General features: G+C 38.1%; 1 protein-coding gene across 1 annotated transcript in view; it reads left to right on the forward strand.

The window, feature by feature from the left end:
* The first annotated feature begins 304 nt into the window (after positions 1–304).
* CMKLR2 (chemerin chemokine-like receptor 2) overlaps positions 305–26,933 on the forward strand; it is a 53,136-nt gene continuing 26,507 nt past the window's right edge. Inside the window, exon 1 of the mRNA XM_064286769.1 lies at positions 305–586. The gene's annotated coding sequence lies outside the window, so the exon portion shown is untranslated. The remainder of the gene's footprint in view (positions 587–26,933) is intronic.

Genomic DNA, 26,933 nt, shown 5'->3' on the forward strand with positions numbered 1-26,933 from the left:
TTGAAACATACGCCTGCTTGGCTTTGAAATGAATCCAAGATAATCAGGAATGGAAAATAAAATCTCCCTCCTAGTGAGTGCTGTATTTTGTGTGCATTTGAAGAGCTTCTTATTGACATTTTAAGGCATCTTTGCATTCCATGACTGCTAATTTAACTTTTCATAAGCAAAAGCCCTCCTAGACCAAGGAGGAATTGCTGTCCCCCCCACCACAATGACTGCTTTTCAGCTTGCAGTAGGCAGCTTATAATAATGATTTCTATTCAGAAAGCAAACCTCAGTTATACACGCACATACATGCTGAACAAAAGAATTAATTTGTACAGTATGTTCATTGCTTACTTTTCTTCTAGAATACATGGTGAATTTTTATGGAGGGCGGTGGAGGAAGGAAAGAGCCACATTCAAAACCCAACATCATTCTCCTCCACAGGGTCATTTCGAAAGCCAGATAAAAGCCAACCGAGGAGCCTGGGAAAAGAGTGTACAACATAGTCGTTCTGAAAACCACCCTCCGTTTCACTCTGGAGCCCGGAGGTTACACCCAGGCATCACAACAACTTCTCTCCTCACAGAAAGTTATCTGGTAAGTGCATTCCTGTTTGTTTGCCTCAAACTGACCCATTTGCAGCTGATTCTTGCAGATGACTTATTTACAAAACAGCAGTTTGACTAAGGACCAGCTGGCAAAAAACGAAAAGGACTCCTGACAGTTTACAAAAAGCTCTATCTGCAGATTTATATTTTTGGTCCTATCTAAAGCGTTTAGTGATCATACAAGGTTCACCACAGCTGCAGATTAAAACACTGAAAGAAGGAAAATGAGGACGTTGGGGAGGGAGGGGACAAGGAAGAACTTTCAGTAATTATCTCAGCTGTTACCTAGATAATTACAACTCATAAACTTGGACTTTAAATAGTTGTGACCCAGAATAGTCAAACAACATTTATGGAAAGCCCATTGTTGAGAAAACTAGTAAGCAAAGATGGTACTCTGTGATGAAAATTGATAGTGGCCTCCTTAGATTACAAGGTAGGAAAAAAAGATTTTAATTGAGTTGTAATGTGGGTTTGTTTTTATTTTTTCTCTTTTAAAGATGAAAACCTGGTGTTTCTTTTGAAGTACTCTCCCATTTCTTTGTTGTTGCTGCATTTTTGAAATCTCATAATCCATTACCTGTTAGAATTGTTGGTACCTGGGCTCTCCTAATGAGGGGATAAGTGGCTAAGTGTGTGAAAGTAGCTGGAAGGGAAGGGTTCTGCTATCTGATTACTGCTTTTGTAATCAGATAACTGTGAACACCAATTGCCCTTTGTCTCCAAATGAAACATAATGAAAAACAAATAAAGACTAATGAAAAACAAAGAATTTTCACCAGCAATTACTCTCTTAAATTGGTCCTTTTCACTTGAGACAAAGCATTCCCTCAAAAATCTACAAACCTGTTGCTAATGTAATCCACTAGTGTTTTTTGTTTATTTTGTAAAGAAGACCAAGGGACCTTTCTCTGGATCTCAAGTTACCTAGTACAAGTAATTCCTCCAACCGAATAATTCTTATCATGTTTGCACATCTTCCAGGCACTAAAATGATTTTTAAGTTTTTTTTCACAGCTATGCTTATGATTTTCTCTCAGATTTAAGTAATTTAGTTCATACAAGTACATTATGCTTATGATTTTCTCTCAGATTTAAGTCATTTAGTTTATACAAGTACATTATGCTTATGATTTTCTCTCAGATTTACGTCATTTAGTTTATACAAGTACATTTTCTATGTACCTTGACCACTACCCAACATTTCCTTTTCAAACGCCACACCACTTGAAGTAATCATCTCAGGAAGCGATTTGACAATGTGTGTGTGCATATGGCAATGTATGTATTCTCTTTGACCCAGCAGTCCCCTTTCTGTGAAAGTAACCTACAGAAGTAATTTAAAAAGGAGAAAGGCTTTATGCCAGGGCTTCCAACCGGTTTGTTCTGGTTCAAACGTGCTGAGAATTTGCATTTCTAACAAGTTCTTCCAAAGTTATGCTTAAGAATCACCTGGGGATTTTGTTTAAAATGTAGATTCTGATTCAGTATATCTGGGGTGGAAATGCAAATTCTCAGCAGGGAACTTGCCAGAAGAATTAACAAATCTGTCTTGGAAGAAGTACATGCAGAATGCTCCTTAGAAGCAAGGATGGCGAGACTTCATCTCATATGTTTTGAACATGTTATCAGGAGGGACCAGTCCCTGAAAAAGAACATCATACTTGGTAAAATTGAGGGTCTTTTCTCCCATGGATCAACTGGTGGGTTTGAACTGCTGATCTTTTGATTAGCAGCCAAGAGTTTAAGCATTGTACTACCAGGGCTCCTTATGGTGGGGGTAAACCAAAAATCAAATCTATTCCGCCAGGGCTCCATTGTGTGCCTAAAACCAAAAAAACCCACTGCCGTCAAGTTGATTCCAACTCATAGCGACCCTATACAACAGAGTAGAACTGCCCCATAGAGTTTCCAAGGACCACCTGGTGGATTCAAACTGCTGACCTCTTGGTTAGCAGTCGTAGCACTTAACTACTACACCACCAGGGTTTCCATTGTGTGCCTAGTCAGTCCTAATTCACCTGGTTTCTTCGGTAACACTAACTTTAGAAAATGCTTCTGCCTCATAAAACTTTTAATGAAAGTAATAAAAAGCCAAGGCCAGTAGTAAAAAAATAAAACCGATAGTATAGAAATAAAAATGATAGAAAAAACATAACTAATTAAATGAAGGAAACCCCGGTGGCATAGTGGTGAAGAGCTATGGCTGCTAACCCAAAGGTTGGCAGTTCGAATCCACCAAGATGCTCCTTGGAAACTCTGTGGGGCAATTCAACTCCCTCCTACAGGATCACTATGAGTCGGAATCAACTCGACAGCAGTGGGTTTGGTTTTTGCTTTTTAATTAAATGAAAATTACTAATATACCACTCTCTTAAACCTGGACAAATGCCAAATCTGTGTCAAATCTTGGTTTCATGGCATCTTTATGCTTGCTACTTAGGTTTTGCTCAAGTCACCCGAGAATGCTAATCCCAGCTCTGCCTCTAATTTATTGCAAGGCCCGAGGCAAAGCGAACTCTTTCGACCTCAGTTTCCTTTCCCTCAAAATCAACCTGATGGAGTAGGTTCATTTCATCTCTCCAATCCCTTTTTTTGACCTCTGCTTATTAAGCCATTTTCATTATGATATATGTAATGGCTACCTAGGATACACCGTAAGTACTTGGTAAAAAAAACCTTTTATCCAGGCTTTATGTTTTTATATTCTTCAATTATCTTATTATGTTCTGATTATTCCATTGATAGTCAAACAAGGTGAAAAATGCTCTCCGTTGTTCAAGAAAACGGTTTCTGCTGGAACAGGCAAAAACTCTTTGCTGGAAATTATCCAGTCCTTCCTTCAGTCAAGCACATATATTGGCCAGATGAGTGATTAGTGGGTATTTGATTGATCATTAGAGGGAGAATGATTGATTAAAGGGCAGAGGTTAGTACCAGGGGTTTGGCTGTAGAAGAGTGAAGCAAACTCTTCCATGTGAAGCAAACTGACCCGGGGAAAGCCAACCATTCATCCTTAGTCTCACTGCCCACTTGTTTTGCAAATAAATTCAATTGACCTATGTAAACTTGTGTGTGTGAAACACTGCATGCAGCAATCTCTACAGGACAAGAGCAAATAAAGACTTGGTTTTCAATAAAGGAATTCATTAAATTAAGTAAAAGAAGTATGTTGGTGCTTTTTGAAAGGTTTATTTTTTGTTTTGTTTTACTCTTTTCACCACCATGCTCAAGCAAAGGAAGGTAGAAGTTGGAAAATTCAGCTGCTTATTTGGGAGTCTGCTATTTTTCTCTTTTGTTTTTATCTTTTACTAAGAGATTCCATTTGCATGTATTACTTTCATTCAAGCGAATACTGACTAAACCCTCAGCTAGTGTGGTGGGAGAAGACACAAGGATTGTCAGAGGAGGTTCTTGCCCTCAGTAAGCTTAGAGTTGTGCTTTATCTAAATCCTGTAGTACCTACAGAATATGGGAGTGCCTGAGTGGTACAAATGGCTAATGCATTCACTGCTAACTGAAAGGATGGAGGTTTGAGTTCACCCAGAGGCACCTCAGAAGAAAGGACTGGCAATCTACTTCCAAAGAATTAGCCGTTGAAAACCCTATGGAGCACAGTTCTACCCTGACACACATGGGGTCTCTGTGAGTCAAAATCGCCTCTACAGTAACTGTTCTTTTCTTTTTACAGAACATAGAGTTCAGAAAGGGGAGCAATGAATGTGAACTGGAGTATGTAGGTTAACAGTTCGTGAAGAAGACGAGACAATGACAGAGGCAGGTATTAATATCCCATCATGAGTTTAAATAAGATGAAAAGATCTGGACTTAATTGGCAAGCTGATGGGCAGAACCACCAGAAGTTCTGCATAGCCTGAGGAGCTTCTTAGAAGAACTTTGAGGGAGGAAGCCATAACAGCCTTTGACCTCTGAAAGAAGAAGTGTGAGAGCAGTGTGCAAATAAAAATAGAAGGAGTTGTTTCCACTAAAACATCAGGGTATAAGCAGCCCTACTTGGGGTTTCCTCTAACAAAAAAATATCATAAAGGAAGAGAATTCTTCAACCCTCTACCCTCATTTAATCCAAAATCTCTGCCCAGCTTTGCCAAGGCAGGTAACTCAGTAGTCTGGCAGCACACCTGATGGAGACATTGTGGTGACCAGGAGGAGTAGGCTTGTATACTAACACATGTAATTCATCTTCTGCAGACTCCAGAAATACATTAAGAGAACTCTTCTCAAGTGTGATATATTTATTGGCCAAACACAGTGAATACTGCCTCAGCCAATGGGGACACCCCGATGAATCCTGACTTAAAACTCTAAATATGACCTCATTTCTACCTACTGTCATCTGGGAAAATTTTCCGGTTACAATAAAAATATACTTATATAGCACTTAACAGTTTTCATTATGGTCTTCTCAGTAACACTGGCAATTATGGTGTTCTAAGGAATCTACATCTAACTTAGAACATATTTGCAATAATGGTTCTTACTTAAACCCTCAAAATGTGTAATACAAGTGTTGCTGATCTAGATATAGTATTTCAGAATTTAACAAGCCAGATAATACAGCTGTACTCAAAGTTCAAAGGGACTCTGCTTTGAGTGCAGCTTTTAAAATGAAGACTAGAGTAAGAAAAGAGATACAGAGATTAGACAGATACTCAAGCAAAACTTAACCAGTGGATAAAGCAGACATTCTTGGAATTCCATTAGCAGGAGGCATTCCTGCTTTCAAGAAGGTAATCCCTCAATGATAAAGTTCTAAGCAATAACGCAGTTTGTTACCAAATAGAAAAAATCAAGAATGTAATTCATTTCATAAAGTTTAGCACATAAAGAGTTCAAAAAGGAAAGGTTATCATCTTCCCTCAGGAATTATACAGAAGCAAATCAGATCTCATAATGTTCTTAAAATGATCTCCAATGTTACTTTAGAGTTAGTGAACAGTCCAGAAGAGAACGCTCTCATTTCTGAGGTCAGTTGCAAGTTCAGGCACCCTCAAGACTACCCTTAGACAAAACTTAATTTGCTAGAATGACTGACAGAACTCACTGAAAACTAGTATACTCATGGTTACAGAGAAAGAATACGGATTAAAATCAACCAAGGGAAGAGATGAATGGGGCAGAGTCCAGGAGCGTCCAGTTATCCTTTCCCAGTGGAGTCATGGAGAGTTCTACTCTCCTGGAAACTAAGTGTGACAATATGCACAGACTATTGCCAAACAGGGAAGTTTACCCGAGCCTTGGTGTCCAGAGTTTTTACTGGGCTTAATCATTAGACATGGCTGACTGTCCACGTGGCTGACTTTTAGTCTCCAGCCCCTCTGGAAGTCGAGCTGATACCTTTAGTGTCCAGCTCCTCAGACACAACAGAGCTGATGCTACAAGGTCCAAAGCACTCATCACAATTCGCATTGTTAGACTGTCCTGTGTGGCCCAGGGTCCCCAGGTAAATGAAGACATTCTCCCTAGAGATCACCTCCCAGAAGATGAGGACAAGGGCCAGACCTCTCTTTGGGTAAGGTTAATTCTTTACTACACAGCTACTCTCTGAAGTTCTAATTTTTGAGTTTCTTTTCATGCAGAAAACAAAAAAGGTATTAAAGAATTGTCTGTGGTCAACCAGTCAGTCACCTAGTATAATAACTTAGTAACTTGAGTACCTTACCTCCTTTTCAAAGGCCTTACATGAATGGATACCAAAAAAAAAAAAAAAAACACCCGTTGCCCATGGAGTCAATTCTGACCTATAGCAATCCTATAGGACAGAGTAGAACTGCCCCATAGGGTTTCCTAGGAGCAGCAGATGGATTCAAACTGCCAACCCTTTTGGTTAGCTGCCTGAGCGCTTAAACACTATGCCACCAGGGCCCCGTAATCACATACAGTAAAAAATCATTATTCAACAAAAAGTGATCATTACATGTTAATATAATCATTACAAAAGTGCTTTAGAAACACTAGGCGGTAGGTGAGGGCTTGGGGTAAAAAAAAAAAGCATAATTAATATTGAAAAGGGAGGACTTCATAGAGAAGGATTTTGAAAGGAGACATGCAACTTGGGAGCTTGGAAAAGGCAAAATACAAGCCAAGTCAAATAAATATGTGCCGGGTTGAATTTTCATGAGGATCAAATTGTCCCTAATGACATGAAAAATAATTTGTGTATAAAGTTATATTATTGAACCTGAAGAATATGCTTGTAGATGTGACATCCTTAATTTTTCATAAAATTTCCTCTTTAGTGGTTTATAATGATAAAGCTCTACTTGAGTGGGAAAATCTGGTAATGGAGCATTTTGCTTAATTAAATTTAACTAAGTTGATAGATTTTCTTATTAGGATGTGCTGTGCCATTATTTGACCATTTTTTATCTATAAAGTGCCAATTTCTTGTGCTTCAACATACAATATGCATTTCTAATAAAAATAGTAAAATATTTTTATATACTTACATATAATTACCTATCTGTTCTATTACATAAACATTGTTTTCTTTGAATATTTTACTTAAACTATTATATGTTGTTGTTGTGTTAGGTGCCTTCAAGATGATTCCAACTCATAGTGACCCTATGTACAGCAGAACAAAACACTGCCCTGTTCTGCGCCATCCTCACAATCATTGTCATACGTAGGCCCATTGCTGCAGCCGCTGTGTCAATTCATCTCATTGAAGGCTTTCCCCTTTTTCACTGATGCTCTGCTAAGCATGATGTCCTTCTCCAGGGACTGATCCCTCCTTATAATATGTCCAAGGTATGTGAGACAAAGTCTCACTATCCTTGCTTCTAAGGAGCATTCTGGTTGTACTCCTTCCAAGACAGATTTGTTCGTTCTTTTGGCAATCCATGGTGTATTCAATATTCTTCTCCAACACCACAATTTAAAGGCTTCAGTTCTTCTTTGGTCTTCCCTATTCATTGCCCAGCTTTCCTAGGCATATGAGGCTATTGAAAACGCCACGACTTGGCTCATGTGCACCTTAGTTTTCAAGGTGACATCTTTGCTTTTCAACACTTTAAAAAAGTCTTCTGCAGCAGATTTACCCAATGCAATGTGTCTTCTGATTTCTTGACTGCTACTTCCATGGGCATTGATTGTGGATCCAAGTAAAATTAAATCCTTGACAGCTTCAGTCTTTTCTTCATTTATCACAATGTTGCTTATTGGTCCAGTTGTGAGGACTTTTGTTTTCTTTATGTTGAGGTGTAATCCATACTGAAGGCTGTGGTCTTTGATCTTCATCAGTAAGTGCTTCAAGTCCTCTTCACTTTTAGTAAGCAAGGTTGTGTCGTCTGCAAAACACATGTCATTAATAAGTCTTCCTCCAATCTTGATGCCCCATTCTTCTTCATATAGTCCAGCTTCTTGGATTATTTGCAGCATACAGATTGAATAGGTATGGTGAATAAGCCCAGTGCCGTTGAGTCGATTCTGACTCATAGCAACCCTACAGGAAAGAGTAGAACTGCCCCATAGAGTTTCCAAGGAGCGCCTGGTGGATTTGAACTGCCAAGCCTTTGTTTAGCAGCTGTAGCACTTAACCACTACTCCACCAGGGTTTCCAGTATGGTGAATAGTTAATAATATTAAATATCATAATAATAACAACATTGAAATCATACTAAACATGTTTTGATGATTGAGAAAGCATTTTCTCTTTTGTTCTTTAAACATTTATTGAGTACCTATTATGTTTATGGCAGTCTGCTCTGTGCTTGTGATACAAGGATGAGTAAAACATAGCTTCATAGTTTAATGAGAGAGATAAACGTATTAACAGATAATTACTACATAGAAGAAGTATATGCAGGGATTAAGAAAAAAGGTCCTGCAGTCAAACACAAACTCAAGCCCCGTTTAGGGTCCACCACTTTTGCTAATTGCCCAGCTTCTCTTAGCCTCAGAGAAATAAAAATAGTACCTCACAGGACTGTTGTGAGAATTAAGTGTGGAAATGCCTGTAGAGCTGCTTGGCGTTGTATTGTACTTAACAAATACTCAGGAAATGTTAGCATTACCTTAACGTGTTAAATGCTACTTATGTAATTTAGGTGTGCTTGACAGCACTGTTTTTTTGTTTTTTGTTTTTTTTTTGATATTTGCTCCCTTTTGAATATAGTTAGGTAAACTAGTTTGAATTATAAGCAACAAATGGTTGCTGTTGTTAAGTGCCTTCCAGTCGGTTCCAACTCAGAGACCCCATGTAGAACAGAACGAAGCACTGCCCAGTATGTGCCATCCTCGCAATCTTTGCTATGTTTGAGCCCATTGTTGCAGCCTCTGTGTCAATCCATCTCGTTGAGGGCCTTCCTGATTTTTGCTAACCCTCTACTTTATGAAGCATGATGTCCTTCTCCAGGGACTGGTCCCTGCTGGTATGTCCAAACTACATGAGATGAAGCCTCACCATCCTCGCTTCTAAGGAGCATTCTGGCTGTACTTCTTCCAAGACAAGTTTGTTCATTCTCCTGGCAGTCCATGCTATATTTAATATTAGACAACCATAAAAGTTTATAGTGGATTTGTTTGTTTTTGATAATAGCTTGAAGAAAAATCTCATCACTTTTGCCTAGAAATGGGTCCTGTTTTCCATCAAAAATCCTGATCTAATTAAGTGGCTGCACAGATTTAACACATTTCTCAAGAGTGAGGCTAGCTTTCCTAGGTACTCAGCATTCTTTTAACACCTTTAATAAGAGAACTGAAAACAGGAATTATAGATATGATAATAATTGGGAACTTAAATCCTCTTCTCAAATTCACCCTTGCCTTCTTAAACAAAAAATAAATATTAGTTATTAGTCATGGGAAGAACACACTCAGCATTTCTCAAGCTAAAAGATATGAAGAAAAAATTCAAGCCTCAAGCTGCAATATTTAAGGATTCTAAGGGCAAAATATTGAATGATGCAGAAAGCAGCAAAGGAAGATGGAAGGAATACACAGAGTCACTACCAAAAAGAATTGGGCAACATTCAATCATTTCAGGGGGTAGCATATGAACAAGAACCGATGGTATTGAAGAAAGAAGTCCAAGCTGCACCGAAGACATTGGTGAAAAACATGGCTCCGGGATATGGCTGAATACCAACTGAGATGTTTCAACAAATGAATGCAATGCTGGAAGTGCTCACTCATTTATGCCAAGAAATTTGGAAAACAGCTACCTGGCCAACTACAGAAAGAGACCCATATTTGTGCCCATTCCAAAGGAAGGTGATCCAACAGAATGTGGAAATTATCAAACAACATCATTAATATCACACACAAGTAAAATTTTGCTGGAGATCATTCAAAAGCAGCCACAGCAGTACATCGGCACGGAACTGCCAAAAATTCAAGCCGGATTCAGAAGATGATGTGGAATGAAAGATATCATTGCTGATGTCAGATGAATCTTGGCTCAAAGCACAGAATATCAGAAAGATGTTTACCTGTGTTTTATTGACTATGCAAAGGCATTTGACTGTGTAGATCAGAATGAATTATGGATAACATGGTGAAGAATAGGAATTCCAGAGCCCTTAATTGTGCTCATGCCAAATCTATACATAGACCAAGAGGCAGTCATTCAAACAAAACAAGGGGAAACTGAGTGGTTTAAAATCAGGAAAGGCATACATCAGGGTTGTATCCTTTCACCATACTTATTCAATCTGTATACTGAGCAAATAATCCAAAAAGCTGGACTATACGCAGAAGAACAGGACAGCAGGATTGGAGGAAGACTCAATAATAACCTGTGATATGCAGATGACACAACCTTCCTTGCTGAAAGTGAAGAGGACTTGAAGCACTTACTGATGAAGATCAAAGATTATGGGCTTCAGTGTGGATTACACTTCAACATAAAGAAAACAAAAATCCTCACAACTGGTCCAATAAGTAACATCATGATAAACAGAGAAAAGATAGAAGTTGTCAAGGATTTCATTTTACTTGGATCCACAATCAACTTTGAAACTTTAGTCAAATCAACTGTGCAGCTACCTTATAGAAAGTGCTAACCTGATACAAGTGACTTATTCTATTACACAATTGTATTCATAATATCAAACATGAACTTTCTGTTTTATTGTCATTATGCGCCACAGGACTTTTATTTCTTTAACTGTATTCAAAGTCAAAACATTCACCTCTGGAGGGATTTTATCATTATTAGCACATAAATACACTCACATAAAAATGTCTACTTAATTACAATTCTTTTTTTTTTAATTGTGCTTTAAGTGAAAGTTTACAAATCAAGTCAGTCTCTCATACAAAAATTTGTATACACCTTGCCATGTACTCCTAGTTGCTCTCCCCGTAATCAGACAGCACACTCCTTCTCTCCACCCTGTATTCCCATGTCCATTCAGCCAGCTTCTGGCCGCCTCTGCTTTCTCATCTCCCCTCCAGACAGGAGCTGCCCATAGTCTCATGTGTCTACTTGAGCCAAGAATCTTACTCCTCACCAGTATCATTTTCTATCTTATAGTCTGATCCCTGTCTGACGAGTTGGCTTTGGGAATGGTTCCAGTCTTGGGCTAACAGAAGGTCTGGGGACCATGACCTCTGGGGTCCTTCTAGTCTCAGTCAGACCATTAAGTCTGGTCTTTTTACAAGAATTTGAGGTCTGTGTCCCACTGATTTCCTGCTCCACCAGGGATTCTCTGTTGTGTTCCATGTCAGGGCAGTCACTGGTTGTAGCCAGGCACCATCTAGTTCTTCTGGTCTCAGGCTGATGTAGTCTCTGATTTTTGTGCCCCTTTCTGTCTCTTGGGCTCAAAATTACCTTGCGTCTTTGGTGTTCTTCATTCTCTTTTGCTCTAGTTGGGTTGAGACAAATTGATGCATCTTAGATGGCCACTTGCTAGCATTTAAGACCCCAGACACCACTCTCCAAAGTGGGATGCAGAATGTTTTCTCAATAGATTTTATTATGCCAATTGACTTAGATGTCCCCTGAAACCATGGTCCCCAAACCCCTGCCCCTGCTACACTGGCCTTGGAAGCATTCGGTTTATTCAGGAAACTGCTTTGCTTTTGGTTTAGTCCAGTTGTGCTGACCTCTCCTGTATTGTATGTTGTCTTTCCCTTCACCTAAAACAGTTCTTGTCTACTATCTAGTTAGTGGATACCCCTGTCCCTCCCTCCCCACTCTCATAACCATCAAAGAATATTTTCTTCTGTGTTTAAACTTTTTCTCGAGTTCTTATAATAGTGGTCTTATAGAATATTTGTCCTTTTGCAGCTGACTAATTTCACTCAGCATAATGCCTTCCAGATTCCTCCATGTTATGAAATGTTTCATGGATTCATCATTGTTCTTTACCAATGCATAGTAATTCCATTGTGTGAATATACCATAATTTATCCATTCATCCATTGGTGGGCACCATGGTTCCTTCCATCTTTTTGCTGTTGTAAACAGTGCTGCAATTTTTTTTAATGAACATAGGTGTATATATATCTGTTTGTGTAAAGGCTCTTATTTCTCTAGGGTATATTCCAAGGAGTGGGATTGCTGGATCATATGGTAGTTCTATTTCTAGCTTTTTAAGGAAATGCCAAGTTGATTTCCAAAGTGGTTGTACCATTTTACATTCCCACCAGCAGTGTATAAGTGTTCCGGTCTTTCCACAACCTCTCCAACATTTATTATTTTGTGTTTTTTGGATTGATGCCAGCCTTGTTGAAGTGAGATGGAATCTCATTGTAGCTTTGATTTGCATTTCTCTAATGGCTAACGATTACGAGCATTTCCTCATGTATCTGTTAGCTGCCTGAATGTCTTCTTCAGTGAAGTGCCTTAATTACAATTCTTTTCATGCACTAGCCAAGATGTTGAGGAAAGTTTAAATGATAGAAAACCGTCCTAGAGAAGTTCTTTGTACCTTGTCTATGAGAGACACCTGGCTCTGGAAAGACATTTCCTGTATGAACATGGAGTTTCTCCATGGTTTGCCCTTGCTCTTTTCAGACGTTGAATGGGGAAGGGAAATTTCAGCATACTGTCAAAGCTGCTTGTCTCACGGGTGGAATTATAATACACCAAACAATATATAAAAGGAGTATTTTCAGATCTTTCAAAACACAAGTAAGAAAAAATTAAAAAAAAAAAAAAAAAAAAAGGAGGGAGGGAGGGAGGGTCTCCAGGGCTCTCTCCTTTGCTTGAATATCTGTCTAACCTTTGTAATACACGACTCTACTTTGGCCAAACAATGCCTAGGATCATCTCTAGCTACAAGAATAATAATAATAGATTATGATTCGCCCTTTTAACTTTTTATTAGAATATTTACAAAAATATTGACTCATTTATTTCAGCCTTAAACAAACCAGACACCTGATTTTTTTTTTTAATAGACTGATTTTCTTGCTATGACTATTGGAATGATGCAAATTCAGTGGGTCGTCTTCAATAATTTCCTAAAGAACAACCATTTCTTCCTTTTTATCTTTTTTCTCAAGCTGTCAGGAAATAACTTATTTAGAATGTCTTTGGAAAAGCTGCTTTTTCCCCCGTTACTGAGGCCAACAATGGATCTGTCCTCTAGCTGGTTGGAATGCAAGCAGGTCGGTGAGATTATAGCAAGAAGCCCAGCTATGCTGCACCAACATTCATCACAAGAAATGAACTCATCTAGACGAATCATTTGGTGCAAGATAAACAAACTCCTTTAGTAGAACATTATCACAGGATCAGAATGTCCTACTTTGGAAAGAAAGAAATGAGCACAATCTAGCTTTACTATAACATCAGGAAACCATTATTTTGTTGCTCACAGTGGTATCTTTCAGCTGATGTTTTCTTTCAGGATTAAACATGGATCCAAATGTTATATAAAACCAAAGCAAAACCCACCACTGTCAAGTTGATTCGACTCATACAGACCCTGTAGGACACAGTAGAATTGCCCCATAAGGTTTCCAAGGCTGTAAATTTTTCTGGAAGCCAACTGTCACATCTTTTTCCCGAGGAGTGGCTGGTGGGTTTGAACCACTGACCTTTGGGTTAGCAGCCGAGCTCTTTAACCACTGAGTCACCAGGCCTCCTAATGTTAGCTAGACCAACCACAAATAATGTCTCATTAAGTGAGCTTTCTGATTAGAGCCATTGATCATTAAATTACCTGAAAGTCTAAGAATTTGCTACCTTACAACACAGTCATGTGTTAATGGTATGAATCATTTCAAAATATACCCTAAAAAGGATTAGAAAGTAAGATAACAACAATAGCTCACATTTATTGAGCTCTTACTTTTGGGGTAAAAAAAAAAGGCGCTTACATATATTATCAGTAAAATGGTTTACAGATGCATATTCTCTAGATTGCACATGAAGAAACAGGAATCAATTGTAATAAAAAAATTTATGATACAGGAGTCCTGGATGGCACAAATGGTTAGGACTGGACTACTAACCAAAAAGTTTGGCAGTTCGAACCCACCCAAGGGCACCTTGGAAGACAGGCCTGACGATCTTCTGAAAGGTCACAGCTTTAAAAATCCTGTGGAGCACAGTTCTACTCTGCACACGTGGGGTCGCCATGAGTCAGAATTAACTCAACAGCAACTAATAACAACAACACACTTAGAAATAATAAGGTATATCTTCTCTTATATTTTCATATACACAAATACATGTGACCCCTGTTTTGGGGTTTGGTATCTATGCTGGGTTAAGAAAAAAATGTGAGGTAGTTTAGTACCTACAAGTAAGGAAATAGGAAATAGAAACCAAAACAGTTGCCATTGACTCATGGCAACGCCATGTGTTGCAGAAGAGAACTGCACTCCACAGAATTTTCAAGGCTGTGAACTTTGAGAAGCAGATTGCCAGGCCTTTCTTCTGAAGGGACTTTGGCTGGGTTTGAACCCCCAACCTTGGCTTTAGTGTCAAGTGCTTAACCATTTGTGCCACCCAGGGACTACAAAATAGAAGAAGGAAAATAGGAAATAGGAGGAGGCAGAGATTAGAACGAGAAGAAAATTATTGTAGTTATGGATTGCTATGTGTCAGACACCGTGCTGCAAAGTTAATTGCCTCATTTCATTCTCCCAGCTCCCTAATAAAGTAGATATTTTTATTATTCCTATTTTACAGATAAAGAAGATGAGGCACAGAGCTTTTGATTAACTTCCCAAGACCACAAAGATAGGTAATAAATGATCTGACTAGCTCCAGGGCCCTATCTGTTAACCACCATAAAGTCCTGTCCAGAAATGCTTGTAATTTTTTAAGGATTACATTGAAGCACTTTGGGGGAGGGTAGAATGGTAGGAATGAGGGAAGTTTAAGAAATGCAAAGACCAGGATGACAAAAAGATAAGGAAGAAAAACAGAAAACTGGAGAAAGGAATGTAGGAAAAAACTAAGCTCTACAAAAAAAAAAAAAAAAAAAAAACTCCAGATATTTTTAAATATCCCAGGGGACAGTTGAGGCAAATGCTGTTGCAGATTGGACAAAACTGGAACTTCTTTGGGGTCTGGTGACTTGTCTTTATCTTGATTTGGTGAGGCAGATAGTATTTCCCTAGGCCTAGGAAGGCGTTTTTTTTTAGGAAGGCATACTGTGTTCTCAAACTGCAGTGTTGATCAGGCAAAGCCCCACATCACACCAATTATTTTGAAGTTTAAAGATGGCTAGAATTTTGGCTTGGCTCCCTTCCTCTTTCTGAGTAGCTGCAGCAGAGATTAAAGTGGCCTCAGTCTAATTAGAAAAAAAAGGAGATAAAAGGAAAGCTGCACATGTTTTAATACTGTGTTAATGCTCTGGCTGGGTAGAATAATTATATTAATCTTGCTTATTGGCTTCTCTTATTTCTAGTCATATTAAGGACCTGGTTTCTAACACAAGTGCCTGAAAGAGAACTTAGTCCTTGTCCACACTGGTGACATCTTTAGGAAAGCCCACTGATAAGGCTGATAGGTCAAGCCTTACTTAGTATAGACCAACTGCTATTTCCTAATGAAATAACTCTAAGAAGAAAATGGACGAAAAATTATGTAATATTGTCAACGTAAATGAGTAAAATATCTAAAATAAAAACTAACCATAAATCATATTTTTCAGGGTTTCTGCATATCATAGGTCATGTCTTATAGGGCACCTTTGTGTTTAAAACCACTGTATTGATCTTCCTTCTAACGTTCTCCTTCAAATGTGTCAAGAGGCCAAGGCGGGTGGTCCTTTCTAAGCCTTGAAAACATGTTAAATATTTGCTGGGCTGCTAGTTAAAAGGATAATTTTTTTTTTTATTCAATGAAAATACTTTTATTAAAAATTTAAACAGTTTTTTTTTTTTTTTTTTTTTAATTTAAAAAGTTGCCTAAAGAACGAACTCTGTGGATTTCAACAAGAGAAGGTAGATCCTGGACAGGAGGCTAAAGATGGAACATTGAAGACTCTTGTTTATACTTTTTTTCCTCAGCTTTCTCTGATTCTGAACTGGAAGTGGAAATAGTGAATACAGAGAAGCATGGCATAACGGATGCCCTAAAACAACAGCAGGGTTGGGCAGGGTGATATTTGCCAGTGAAAAAGGGCTAAACCCTGATTTCCCACCAGCACCATTAGCAAGCTCCCCGTGGTTCTCCAAAACCAAAAAAAAAAAAAACTCATTGCCCTGGAGTCAGTAGCGACCCTATAGGACAGAGTAGAACAGCTCCATAGGGCTTCCAAGGAATGGCTAGCGGATTCAAACGACCAACCTTCTGGTTAGTAGCTGAAACCAGGACTCCTAAAAAAAAAAAAAAGGGAGACCATAAATACAGGAAGGCTGGTGTTTTGTGTTTAACAATTCCTACTAGCCAAATGTGGGCAAACACCAAAACGAGACAAAACTGGTGTCCCAGACTGACATACCCTATTGCCACATGGTTCTCGGGGCAACCCGGATTTTTTCATTCTGATTCTAGCAGCTTTATTCAGCCTTCATTTAGTGAGAACTGATACTTAGTTAATAAAGAAGCTATATTCTCTAACCCATAGCTTCAAATAGTTCCTGACTTCATTCTTCCATGTGTGGTAGAAACTGTGTTTGAGCATCATTTCTCCTGGTTTCAAGTTAGCTTGATCCAGTGTGGTGAGTTCTCCCCTCTTAGGTCCTCAGGGCTGCACCTCTTTTCTCCAAGCGCCCTGATGGGCTTGCATTCAAAAGGCTCTCTGCTTCCCCCTTCAGGAACCCAGGAGCACTACCTCAAACTGCTTCCTGGTTCTAGTTCTTCTAGATTAGCTCTTTGGTTGCCGAAATTATTCAGAATTCTGAGGTGGGACGTCTCCCAACTTGCAATAAGAAAGAGAGAAAAGTAAGCATAAAAGTAAAACCAAATTTAATTTTGGCCATAATAATAGCAATTGGTGTTTGATAGGTAAAAATTATTAACCTAAGATCAAGGTAACCCTGGTGGCACAATTTAAGAGCTATGGCTGCTAACCAAATGGTCAGCAGTTCAAATCCACCAGGCACTCCTTGGAAACCCTATGGGTCAAGCAACCATTAAACTTGTGGCAGCAACCTAAAATACGGGCATAGTGCCGCAAAAGATAGTCTTACAAACCTTAAAGAGCTAAGTTATGGCAAACATCCTGGCCCATTTTTTCCTCAAATTTTTTATTATTCAGAGAAGTTGAAAGAATAGTACAGAGAGTGACTAAATACCTATAATCTAGATCAATGTTTTACACTTTTGCTCTTCTGATTGATCTGTAATTGTATATGTATTTGTAAGTTTCTTATTGGAAAATAATTTCAAGGTCTCAGAAAAGTTGCAAAAAAATTTTTTTGAATCCTCTCACATACCCTTTACCCAGCTTTACCAGTTGTTAAAATTTGTCCCATTTGGTTTTTGTTCTCTCTGTATATGCGTGTATGTAGTTTTTTTCAGAAACATTTGAAGATAAGTAGCTAACATCATGGCCCTGTTCCCCCATGTATTTCAGTGTCTGTTTTCTAAGAACAAGGACATTCTCTTACACAATCGTTGTGTAGTTGTCAACTTCAGGAAATTAAAATTGATGAAATAACCTTATTTAATGTATCATCCATATTCTTATTTTGTTAATTGATCTAATAATGTCTTTGAGAGCATTTTATTTTTCTCTAGTACCGGATGCCATGAAACATCACATATTACACTCAGTTGTCATGTCACGTTAGTCCCCTTTAATCTGGAACCTTTCCACAGCTTTTCCTTGCCCTTGATGACACTGACATTTTTGAAAACACAGAATGTTTGATGAAAAAAAAAAAAGAATATTCCTCATTTGGGGGTTGTTAATGTCCATCTCATGTCGCAAGTTGAGCTCTCCTGGAAGAAAACTCTGAGACAGAGTTTAATATTTATATGTTTATTACAAATGCTCTGAATCAATGCCTGTGGAAGGGTGAAGGGCTGCTTGGGCAGGGAAGAAGAGCTGTGATACAGAAAGGACAGCCTCAGCCAGCTGTAAGGGGATCTCTGAAGCTAGAATGGCTGGAAGATAATTATCCCCCATTGAGCCAAAACAGCCTGGCTTTTATATCCCCACCTGATCAGTCATTGGAGGAGAGCCATCCCAAGAAGGGCATGGCTTTGGGTAGAGGGACTTTCTGTAGTTGCAGCAATCCCTGAAGGGCTACTGGCTGGAGGCTGTCTTCTGACAACTCTGACAGCAGTTGGGGCAACAAGTTCTTCCAAGAAGGGGGATCTGAGCAATGTGCTTCCATTCATCACATTTCATAATTACAGTCAAGTTATACATCCTCAGTGGACAACTACTGTGTTGTCAACCCTCAAAATTTTAGTATACATCTCCTAAAAAGGATACACAAAAAAACCCCAAACCCAGTGCCATCAGTCGATTCCGACTCATACGGACCCTATAGGACAGAATAGAACTGCCCCACAGAGTTTCCAAGGAGCGCCTGGCGAATTCCAACTGCCGATCCTTTGGTTAGCAGCCATAGCACTTAACCAGTACACCACTAGGGTTTCCCCTAAAAAGGATATTCTCCTACAAAACCATACTACTAGCATACCTAAGAAAATGAAAAACAATTTCTTAATGATATCTAATATCCAATCAGTATTTAAATTCCCCTAATTCCCCTCAAAATATCTCTGATAGCTTTTTCTTTTAAATCAGTATCTATCAAGTTTTGCATATTGTATTTGGTTTTCGCATCTTTTCTCTTTTAGTCTAAAACAATATCTTCCACTTTATTTTTCCATGACAAAGACTTTCTAAAGAGACCAGGCCTGATGTCTTAAAGAATGTCTCTGTTTTTCAAATTTGAAAGTCACAAGCCTTAATGTCGCAAGAACTGAAGAAAATACCATTTGCTGTTTCATAGACAATCTTATGTATTTAATACAGAAAAAAAAATTTTTGAAAGATATGGACTATCTTTGCTAGAATAGTAATTGAAGGCCTGGTTTTATAGTCATTATTAATCAAAGAGAGTTGTAGAGAAGAGATAATTTATTTAACCAATTTTATTACACATTTATGATTGAGTTAACAGTATTTGTGTGTATGTATGTGTGTGTGTGCTTAACCCTCACATCTTCTCTGACAAAGGATGAAACAAAATAAAAAGTTACTTAGCCTTTTGTAATCTGCTACTGAGAATAGGAACTGAAAGAATTGTGTTATGTTATCATAACCCATTGAGGCGTTGCCATCAAATCTATTCCAACTCATAGCAACCCTATAGGACAGAGTAGAACTGCCAACTGCCCCCGAGGATTTCCAAGGAGCAGCTGGTGGATTCAAACTGCCTGCCTTTTCGTTAGCTTCTGAGCTCTTAACCGTGGTGCCACCAGGGCTCCAATATTATCATATTATAATCATGTTATATTGTTACTAAAAGAAAAAAAAATTTTTTTTCTTATATTGTTATTAAAGCACTCTTATGTTTTTTTTTTATATTGTTACTAAAGCTCCAGTTCTCTTAATATATTGTTACTAAAGCTCCAGTTCTCTCAATATTGTATACCTCATTCATTACTATAATTTAGGAGAGACCCAAGAATCTTTTCCGATTACTTTCTAAGTGGCTTCTTTAACTAATGTCCTTTAATTCAACTAGTTATGAGTTGTCTGATGGAAAATAACTATATCCCTGTTAGCTATTAGTCAAAATAAGTTTCAAAATTTGTCAACGGCCACCACCTCAACAAGAGTATCTTCTTCTTTCCTCCTTTCTTCCACCCCTTTCTCCTTTCTTCCTTTCTATTACGAAAAGCATCTACTGTTAAAACTACATTATAGGACTCATTTTCCCCCAACTCAAGCTATATCTCATAAAAATTAAAGGAAGTGGGAAATCCTCAATATAAATGATTGTATAATTTTATATGTCATAAATATAAAATTAAAGACTCAATTTTATGGCTGGGATAAGATGTAATAGAGTAACAGCTCTTCCTTATTTATTGTCCAGCTTTCACATGCATATGCGGTGATTGAAAACACCATGACTTGGGTCAGGAGCCCCTTAGTCTTCAAGAAGACATCTTTACTTTTTAACATTTTAAAGGGGTCTTTTGCAGCAGATTTGCCCAATGCAACGCATCTTTTGATTTCTTGACTGTTGCTTCCATGGCTGTTGATTGTGGATCCAAGTAAAATTAAATCCTTCGCAACTTCCATCTCTTCTCTGTTTATCACGATGTTGCTTATTGGTCTAGTTGTCAGGATTTTTGTTTTCTTTATGTTGAGGTGTAATCCATACTGAAGGCTATGGTCTTTGATCTTCATTGGTAAGTGCTTCAAGTCCTTTTCACTTTCAGCAAGCAAGGTTGTGTCATCTGCATATCGTAGGTTGTTTGTGAGTCTTCCTCCAATCTTGATGCCATGTTCTTCTTCATATAGACCAGGTTCTCAGATTATTTGCTCAGCATACAAATTGAATAAGTATGTTGAAAGGATACAACCCTGACACACACCTTTCTTGACTTTAAGCCACTCAGTTTCACCTTGTTCTGTTCAAATCTCTTGGTCTAAGTACAGGTTCCTCATGAGCACTACATTCTGGAATTCCTATTCTTCACAATAGTATCCATAATTTGTTATGATCCACACAGTCCTATCCTTTTCCATAGTGAATAAAACACAGGTAAATATCTTTCTGATATTCTTTGTGTCTTGGTTATCTAGTCCTGCTATAGCAGAAATACCACAAGTGGATGGCTTTAACAAAGAGAAGTTTATTCTCTCACAGTCTAGTCTAGAAGTCCAAATTCAGGACATTGGCTCTAGGGAAAAGCTGTTCTTTCTGTTGGCTCTGGAGGAAGGTCCTTTTCATCAGCCTACCCTTGGTCTGGTAGCATCTCAGCCCAGGAACCTCAGGTCCAAATGATATGCTCTGCTCCTGGCACTGCTCTCTTGGTGATATGAGGTCCCCATGTCTCTCTGCTCGCTTCTCTCTTTTATATATCAAAAGGGATTGGCTTAAGATGCTATCTAGTCTTGTAGATCTCATCAATATAACTGCCACTAATCCATCTCATTACATTTTAGTGATAGGATTTACAACACATAGGAAAATCACATCAGATTACAAAATGGAGACAATCATACAATACTGGGAATCGTGACCTAGCCAAGTTCACGGATATTTTCGGGGGACACAATTCAATCCATGACACTCTTCTTTCAACCATGATTCATCTGACATCAGCAATGATATCCCTTGTTCCATGTCCTCTTCTGAATCCAGCTTGAATTTCTGGCAGTTCCATGTTGATGTACTGTTGCAACCACTTTTGGAAAATCTTCAGCAAAATTTTACTTGTATGTGATATTAAATGATATTGTTCAAGAATTTCTGCATTTTTTTTTTATTGAATCACCTTTCTTTGGAATGGACACAAATATGAATCTCTGCCAGTCGGTTAGCCAGGTAGCTGTCTTCCAAATTTCTTGGCATAAACTAGTTAGCGCTTCCAGCACTGCATCCTTTTGTTGAATCATCTCAATTGGTGATCCTTCAGTTCTTGGAGCTTTATTTTTCGACAGTGCCTTCAGTGCAGCTTGGACTTCTTCCTTCAGTGCCATCAATTCTTGATCACGTGCTACCTCCTATAATGGTTGAATGTTGACAAATTCTTTTTGGTAGAGTGACTCTGTGTATTCCTTCCATCTTCTTTTGATGCTTTCTGTGTTGTTTAATATTTTCCCCATAGAATCTTTCAGTATTGCAGCTTGAAGCTTGAATTTGTTCTTCAGTTCTTTCAGCTTGAGAAATCGCAAGTGTGTTCTTGCCTTTTGGTTTTAAGTCATTATAATACTTTACTTTGTCTTCTTAAGTCGCCTTTTGAAATCTTCTTTTGAGCTTTTACTTCATCATTTCTTCCTTTCACTTTAGCTATCGTGCATTCAAGAGCAACATTCAGAGTCTCTTCTGACATCCATTTTGGTGTTTTCTTTCTTTCCTGTCTTTTTAATGACCCCTTGCTTTCTTCATGAATGATGTCCTTGATGTCATTCCACAGCCCACCAGGTTTTCAGTGTTCAATGAGTCAAATCTATTCTTGAGGTGGTTTCTAAATTCAGGTGGGATATACTCAAGGTCGTGCTTTGACTCTCATGGACTTGTTCTAATTTTCTTCAACTTCAGCTTGAACTTGCATATGAGAAATTGATGGTCTGTTCCACAATCAGCCTCTGACCTTGTTCTGATTGACAATATTTTCCATCATCTCTTTCCACAGATGTAGTCAATTTGATTCCCGTGTATTCCATCTGGCGAGGTCCACGTGTATAGTTGTTGTTTATTTTGGTGAAAAAAAGGTATTTGCAATGTAGAGGTCGTTGGTCTTCCAAAATTCTATCATGCTGTGTCTGGCATTGTTTCTATCACCAAAGCCATTGTTTTAGTTATCTAGTACAGCTGTAACAGAAATACCACAAGCAGATGGCTCTAACAAAGAGAAATTTATTCTCTCACATTCTAGGAGACTAGAAGTCTGAATTCAGGGTGCCAGCTCCAGGGGAAGGCTTTCTCTCTCTGTTGGCTCTGGGGGAAGGTCTTTGTCATCAGCCTTCCCCTGTTGAGGAGCTTCTGTGAGCAAGGACCCTGGGTCCAAAGGACACGCTGTCTTCCAGTCTCTTGTTTCTTCGTGGTATGAGGTTCCCATGTCTCTCCACTTGCCTCTCTCTCCTATATCTCAGAAGAGATTGGCTCAAGACACAATCCAATATTGTAGATTGAGTCAAGCCTCATTAACCTAACTGCTTCTAATTTCATCTCATCAGCATCATAGAGATGGGATTTACAACACTTAGAGAAATCATATCAAATGACAAAATGGTGGACAACACAATACTGGTATTTATGGCCTAGCCAAGTTGACAGACATTTTGGGGGGAACACAATTCAATCCATAACAGCCATATTTTCAAACTAAAAATCCTTCTTGTTTCCAACTTTTGCATTCCAATCGCCGGTAGTTATCAATGCATCTTTATTGCATGTTTGATCGATTTTAGACTGCAGAAGTTGGTAAAAATCTTCAGTTTCATCTTTGTCCTTAGTGGTTGATGCATAAATTTGAACGGTAGTTGTATTGACTGGTCTTTCTGGTAGATATATAGATAGTATCCTATCACTGACAGCATTGTACTTCGGGATAGATGCTGAAATGTTGTTTTTGACGATGAATGCAACGCCATTCCTCTTCAATCTGTCATTCCCAGCATGGTAGACCATATGATTGTCCAATTCAAAAAGGATAATACAGTCCATTTCAGCTCACTATCAATCTATGCATTCCATTTCATTTTTGATGACTTCCATTTTTCCTAGATTCATACTTCATACATTCTGCGTTCTAATTATTAATGGATGTTTGTAGCTGTTTCTTCTCATTTTTATTTGTGCCACATCAGCAAAGGAAGGTCCTGAAAGCTTTACTCCATCTATGTCATTAAGGTCAGCTCTACTTTGAGTAGGCAGCTCTTCTCCAGTTGTATTTTGAGCACCTTCCAACCTGAGGGGCTCATCTTCTGGCACTAGATCAAACAGTGTTCTGCTGCTATTCATAAGGTTTTCACTGGCCAATTTTTTTCAGAAGCAGACTGCCAGGTCCTTCTTCCTACTCTGTCTTAGTCTGGAAGCTCCACTGAAATATGTCCACCAAGGGTGACCCTGCTGGTATTGGAAATACCAGTGACAAAGTTTCCAGTGTCACAGCAACATGAAAGCCACCACAGTACTATAAACTGACAGACACGTGAAACCCGCTAGTGAGCAAATAAGCCAATGTACCATATTTTTACAAAAATAACATGTGCCTTCTGCATTTGTTTACCAATCACACCCTCCTCCCATGAGGTATTTTTATAAGCAGTGCTACGCTAATTTTTTTACAACAACATGTAAAGAAATGGGCATAGCAGTGCTTAGAAAAATACCTCATGGGGAGGGAGGCATGGTTGGTAAACAAACGTAGAAGGTACACGTTATTTGCATAAAAATATGGTAGTCAGGATTCCATCACTGAAAGCAGATAAATCTAATGTGGGAGCTTATTGTTCAGTTTTGCTTTGTGCTCCACACCTATCCACCCAATCCATAGAGTTGGCTGAAGTATATTATACATAGACACAGTTCTAACAGGCATTCGTCCATCCAACAATTAGGAGACCCCTGTTTCCAGTTTTTGGTTGGGGTTTGGATGATCTTGTTTTGACAGTCTGTTTACCAACCTCATTCTGTCTTCCTAGACACCCGCAGATACCAGGTTCTGATTCTACTTGTTAGGTGAACAGTAGTGACTGAGGAAACAATTCTTCGAATACTTTTTTTTCCTGTTTTATTTATTTATTTTTAATAATTTTTATTGAGCTTTAAGTGAACGTTTACAGATCAAGTCAGTCTGTCACATATAAGCTTACATACACCTTACTCCATACTCCCACTTACTCTCCCCCTAATGAGTCAGCCCTTCCAGTCTCTCCTTTCGTGACAATTTTGCCAGTTTCTAACCCTCTCTACCCTCCTATCTCCCCTCCAGACAAGAGATGCCAACACAGTCTCAAGTGTCCACCTGATACAAGTAGCTCACTCTTCATCAGCATCTCTCTCCAACCCATTGTCCAGTCCCTTCCATTTCTGATGAGTTATCTTCGGAAATGGTTCCTGTCCTGGGCCAACAGAAGGTTTGGGGACCATGACCGCCAGGATCAAATACTTTTTGAAAAATTTTATTGTATTTTAGATGAACGTTTACGGCATAAATTAGTTTTTCATTCAAAAAATTTAAACACAAATTCTTTTGTGACAATAGTTGCAATTCTCGAAATGTGTTAGCACTCTCCCCCTTTCCTTTTCCACCCTGAGCTCTCAGTGTTCATTCATCCGGTTTTCCTCTCCCTTCCTGCCTTCTCGTCTTTGCTCTTGGGCAGGTGTTGCTCATTTGATCTTATACTTGATTGGACTAAAAAGCACTTTCCTCATGTGTGTTATTGTTTGCTTTATAGGTTCAGGTACTCTTTTAATGATGAGGTCTAAAGAGATGCAGGAGGAATACCACTAGCCTTTGCATTACTCAAGGTTATTAATAACCACCCATTGCCAGTCACAAATCCAATCAGAGGCTTTTTTTCTAAGAACCTCATTAGCAACATTTCTCTCCTCTCACTTTTGTCTCTATTAATCCTTTTTACTAGGACGTCTATTTTCTCTGAAATTAACATAGCTATACCAGAAATTTTGTTGTTCTTGTTGGACTTTACATGGTGTATCCTTTTTGTCCTTTAACTTTTAATTTATCTGTGTCTTTGTGTGTTCTCTTGCAAGCCACATCTTACGGCTAGATTTTTTTTTATTACACAATCTTACGATACTGCCTTTTACTTGAAGTATTTTGTCCATTTGCAATTTTTTGATTATAGATATATATGGATTTGTTTTACAATGTTAATTTGTTTATTCTAATTATCTTCCTTTTGTACATGTCTTCTGTCCTTCTTTCTTGGTCTCTACCAGTTTGGAAGTTGTACACTCTATTTTTATTACTCATAATTATTCTAGAAATTATAACATCCATACTTTGAAAAATCTAAACTTAAGTAACACGTTAACTCCCTTCTGAAATATTAAGATTTTGTAATACTTTAATACCGATCACTTGCCTTTCATTTACATGCTTTCTTTATCCTATGTTTTAGCTCTTTCTCTTTTCCCTTTGCCTCTCTCTGTTTACAGTTTAACTTCATAAATTACATTATTATTCTATAAAATCAATATCTGTTCTGGCTTACCTATGGGTGTACCTTTTTTCTCATCATTCATTCTTACATCTCAGATCTTTTTTCTGGGCTCATTTTTCATTTTCCTAAAGTTCATCCTTTAGAAGTCCCTTTACTACAGGTTTGTCAGGGGTAAACTGTCTCAGTTTTGTTTGTTTGAGAATCCCTGCTTTGTCCTTATTCTTGAAAGGTAATTTTCTATATATACAACTCTAAACTGACCACTATTTTCTTCAGTGCATTGAAGAAATCACTCCACTGTCTTCTGGGTTCCATTATTGTTATGGAGAAGTCAGCTGTCAGTTTAATATTCTCTCATTTGTAGCTAGTCTCTTTTCTCTGTCTGCTTTTAAAAGTCTCCCATTTTCTTTGATGATCTGCATTTTCTTACCATATGCTTTGCTAAGGATTTCTTTTTGTTTATTCTTCTGGGCATTTATTCTGCTTGTGCTTCCTGAAGCTGAAAATTTTAAGATTTTATTAAATCTGATGATTTTTCAAACTATAAAATTAAGTATTGCCTTCTTTTCATCATGCCTATTAATTCTTTCTTAAATTTTATTTGATGTATGTTAAGGCTTCACACTCTCTCCTCCTCATTCCTTGACTTTCTTTTGTATTTTCTGTCACTTTGTCTCTTTGCATGGCAGTTTGGACAATTTCTTCTGATTTACCTTCTAGGTTACAAGCCTCCCTTCATCTAGATCTAAGGTGTTGTTTTACCTGCTTATTGAATTAAATTCCAAATATTTCCTTTGTAAACTTATTCTTTATAAAACCTGACTGGCCATTGCAGACAGTCTCTTATTATTTACTAGCAGTTTTAATTCTTATTTATGTATGTTATTTAATATTTTGTAACTGTGTAATAACTATGTTATTTAATATTTTATGTTTGATAATTCCAATATCTGAAAACTTTGTGAGTCTGATTCATTGTTAATTATTTCCATTCACTTTCACTAATGATGTCATGTTTTCTTATGTAATTTTGCATTTATTTTTAATCATGAGCTTATGTTCATTTGAACTTAATCCAAGGATTTGAGGCATGGGTTGAAAATGTGTTCTTCCAGAGAGCGTTTGTTT

This window comes from Loxodonta africana, chromosome 6 (genome assembly GCF_030014295.1).
Source record: "Loxodonta africana isolate mLoxAfr1 chromosome 6, mLoxAfr1.hap2, whole genome shotgun sequence".
NCBI lineage: Eukaryota > Metazoa > Chordata > Mammalia > Proboscidea > Elephantidae > Loxodonta > Loxodonta africana.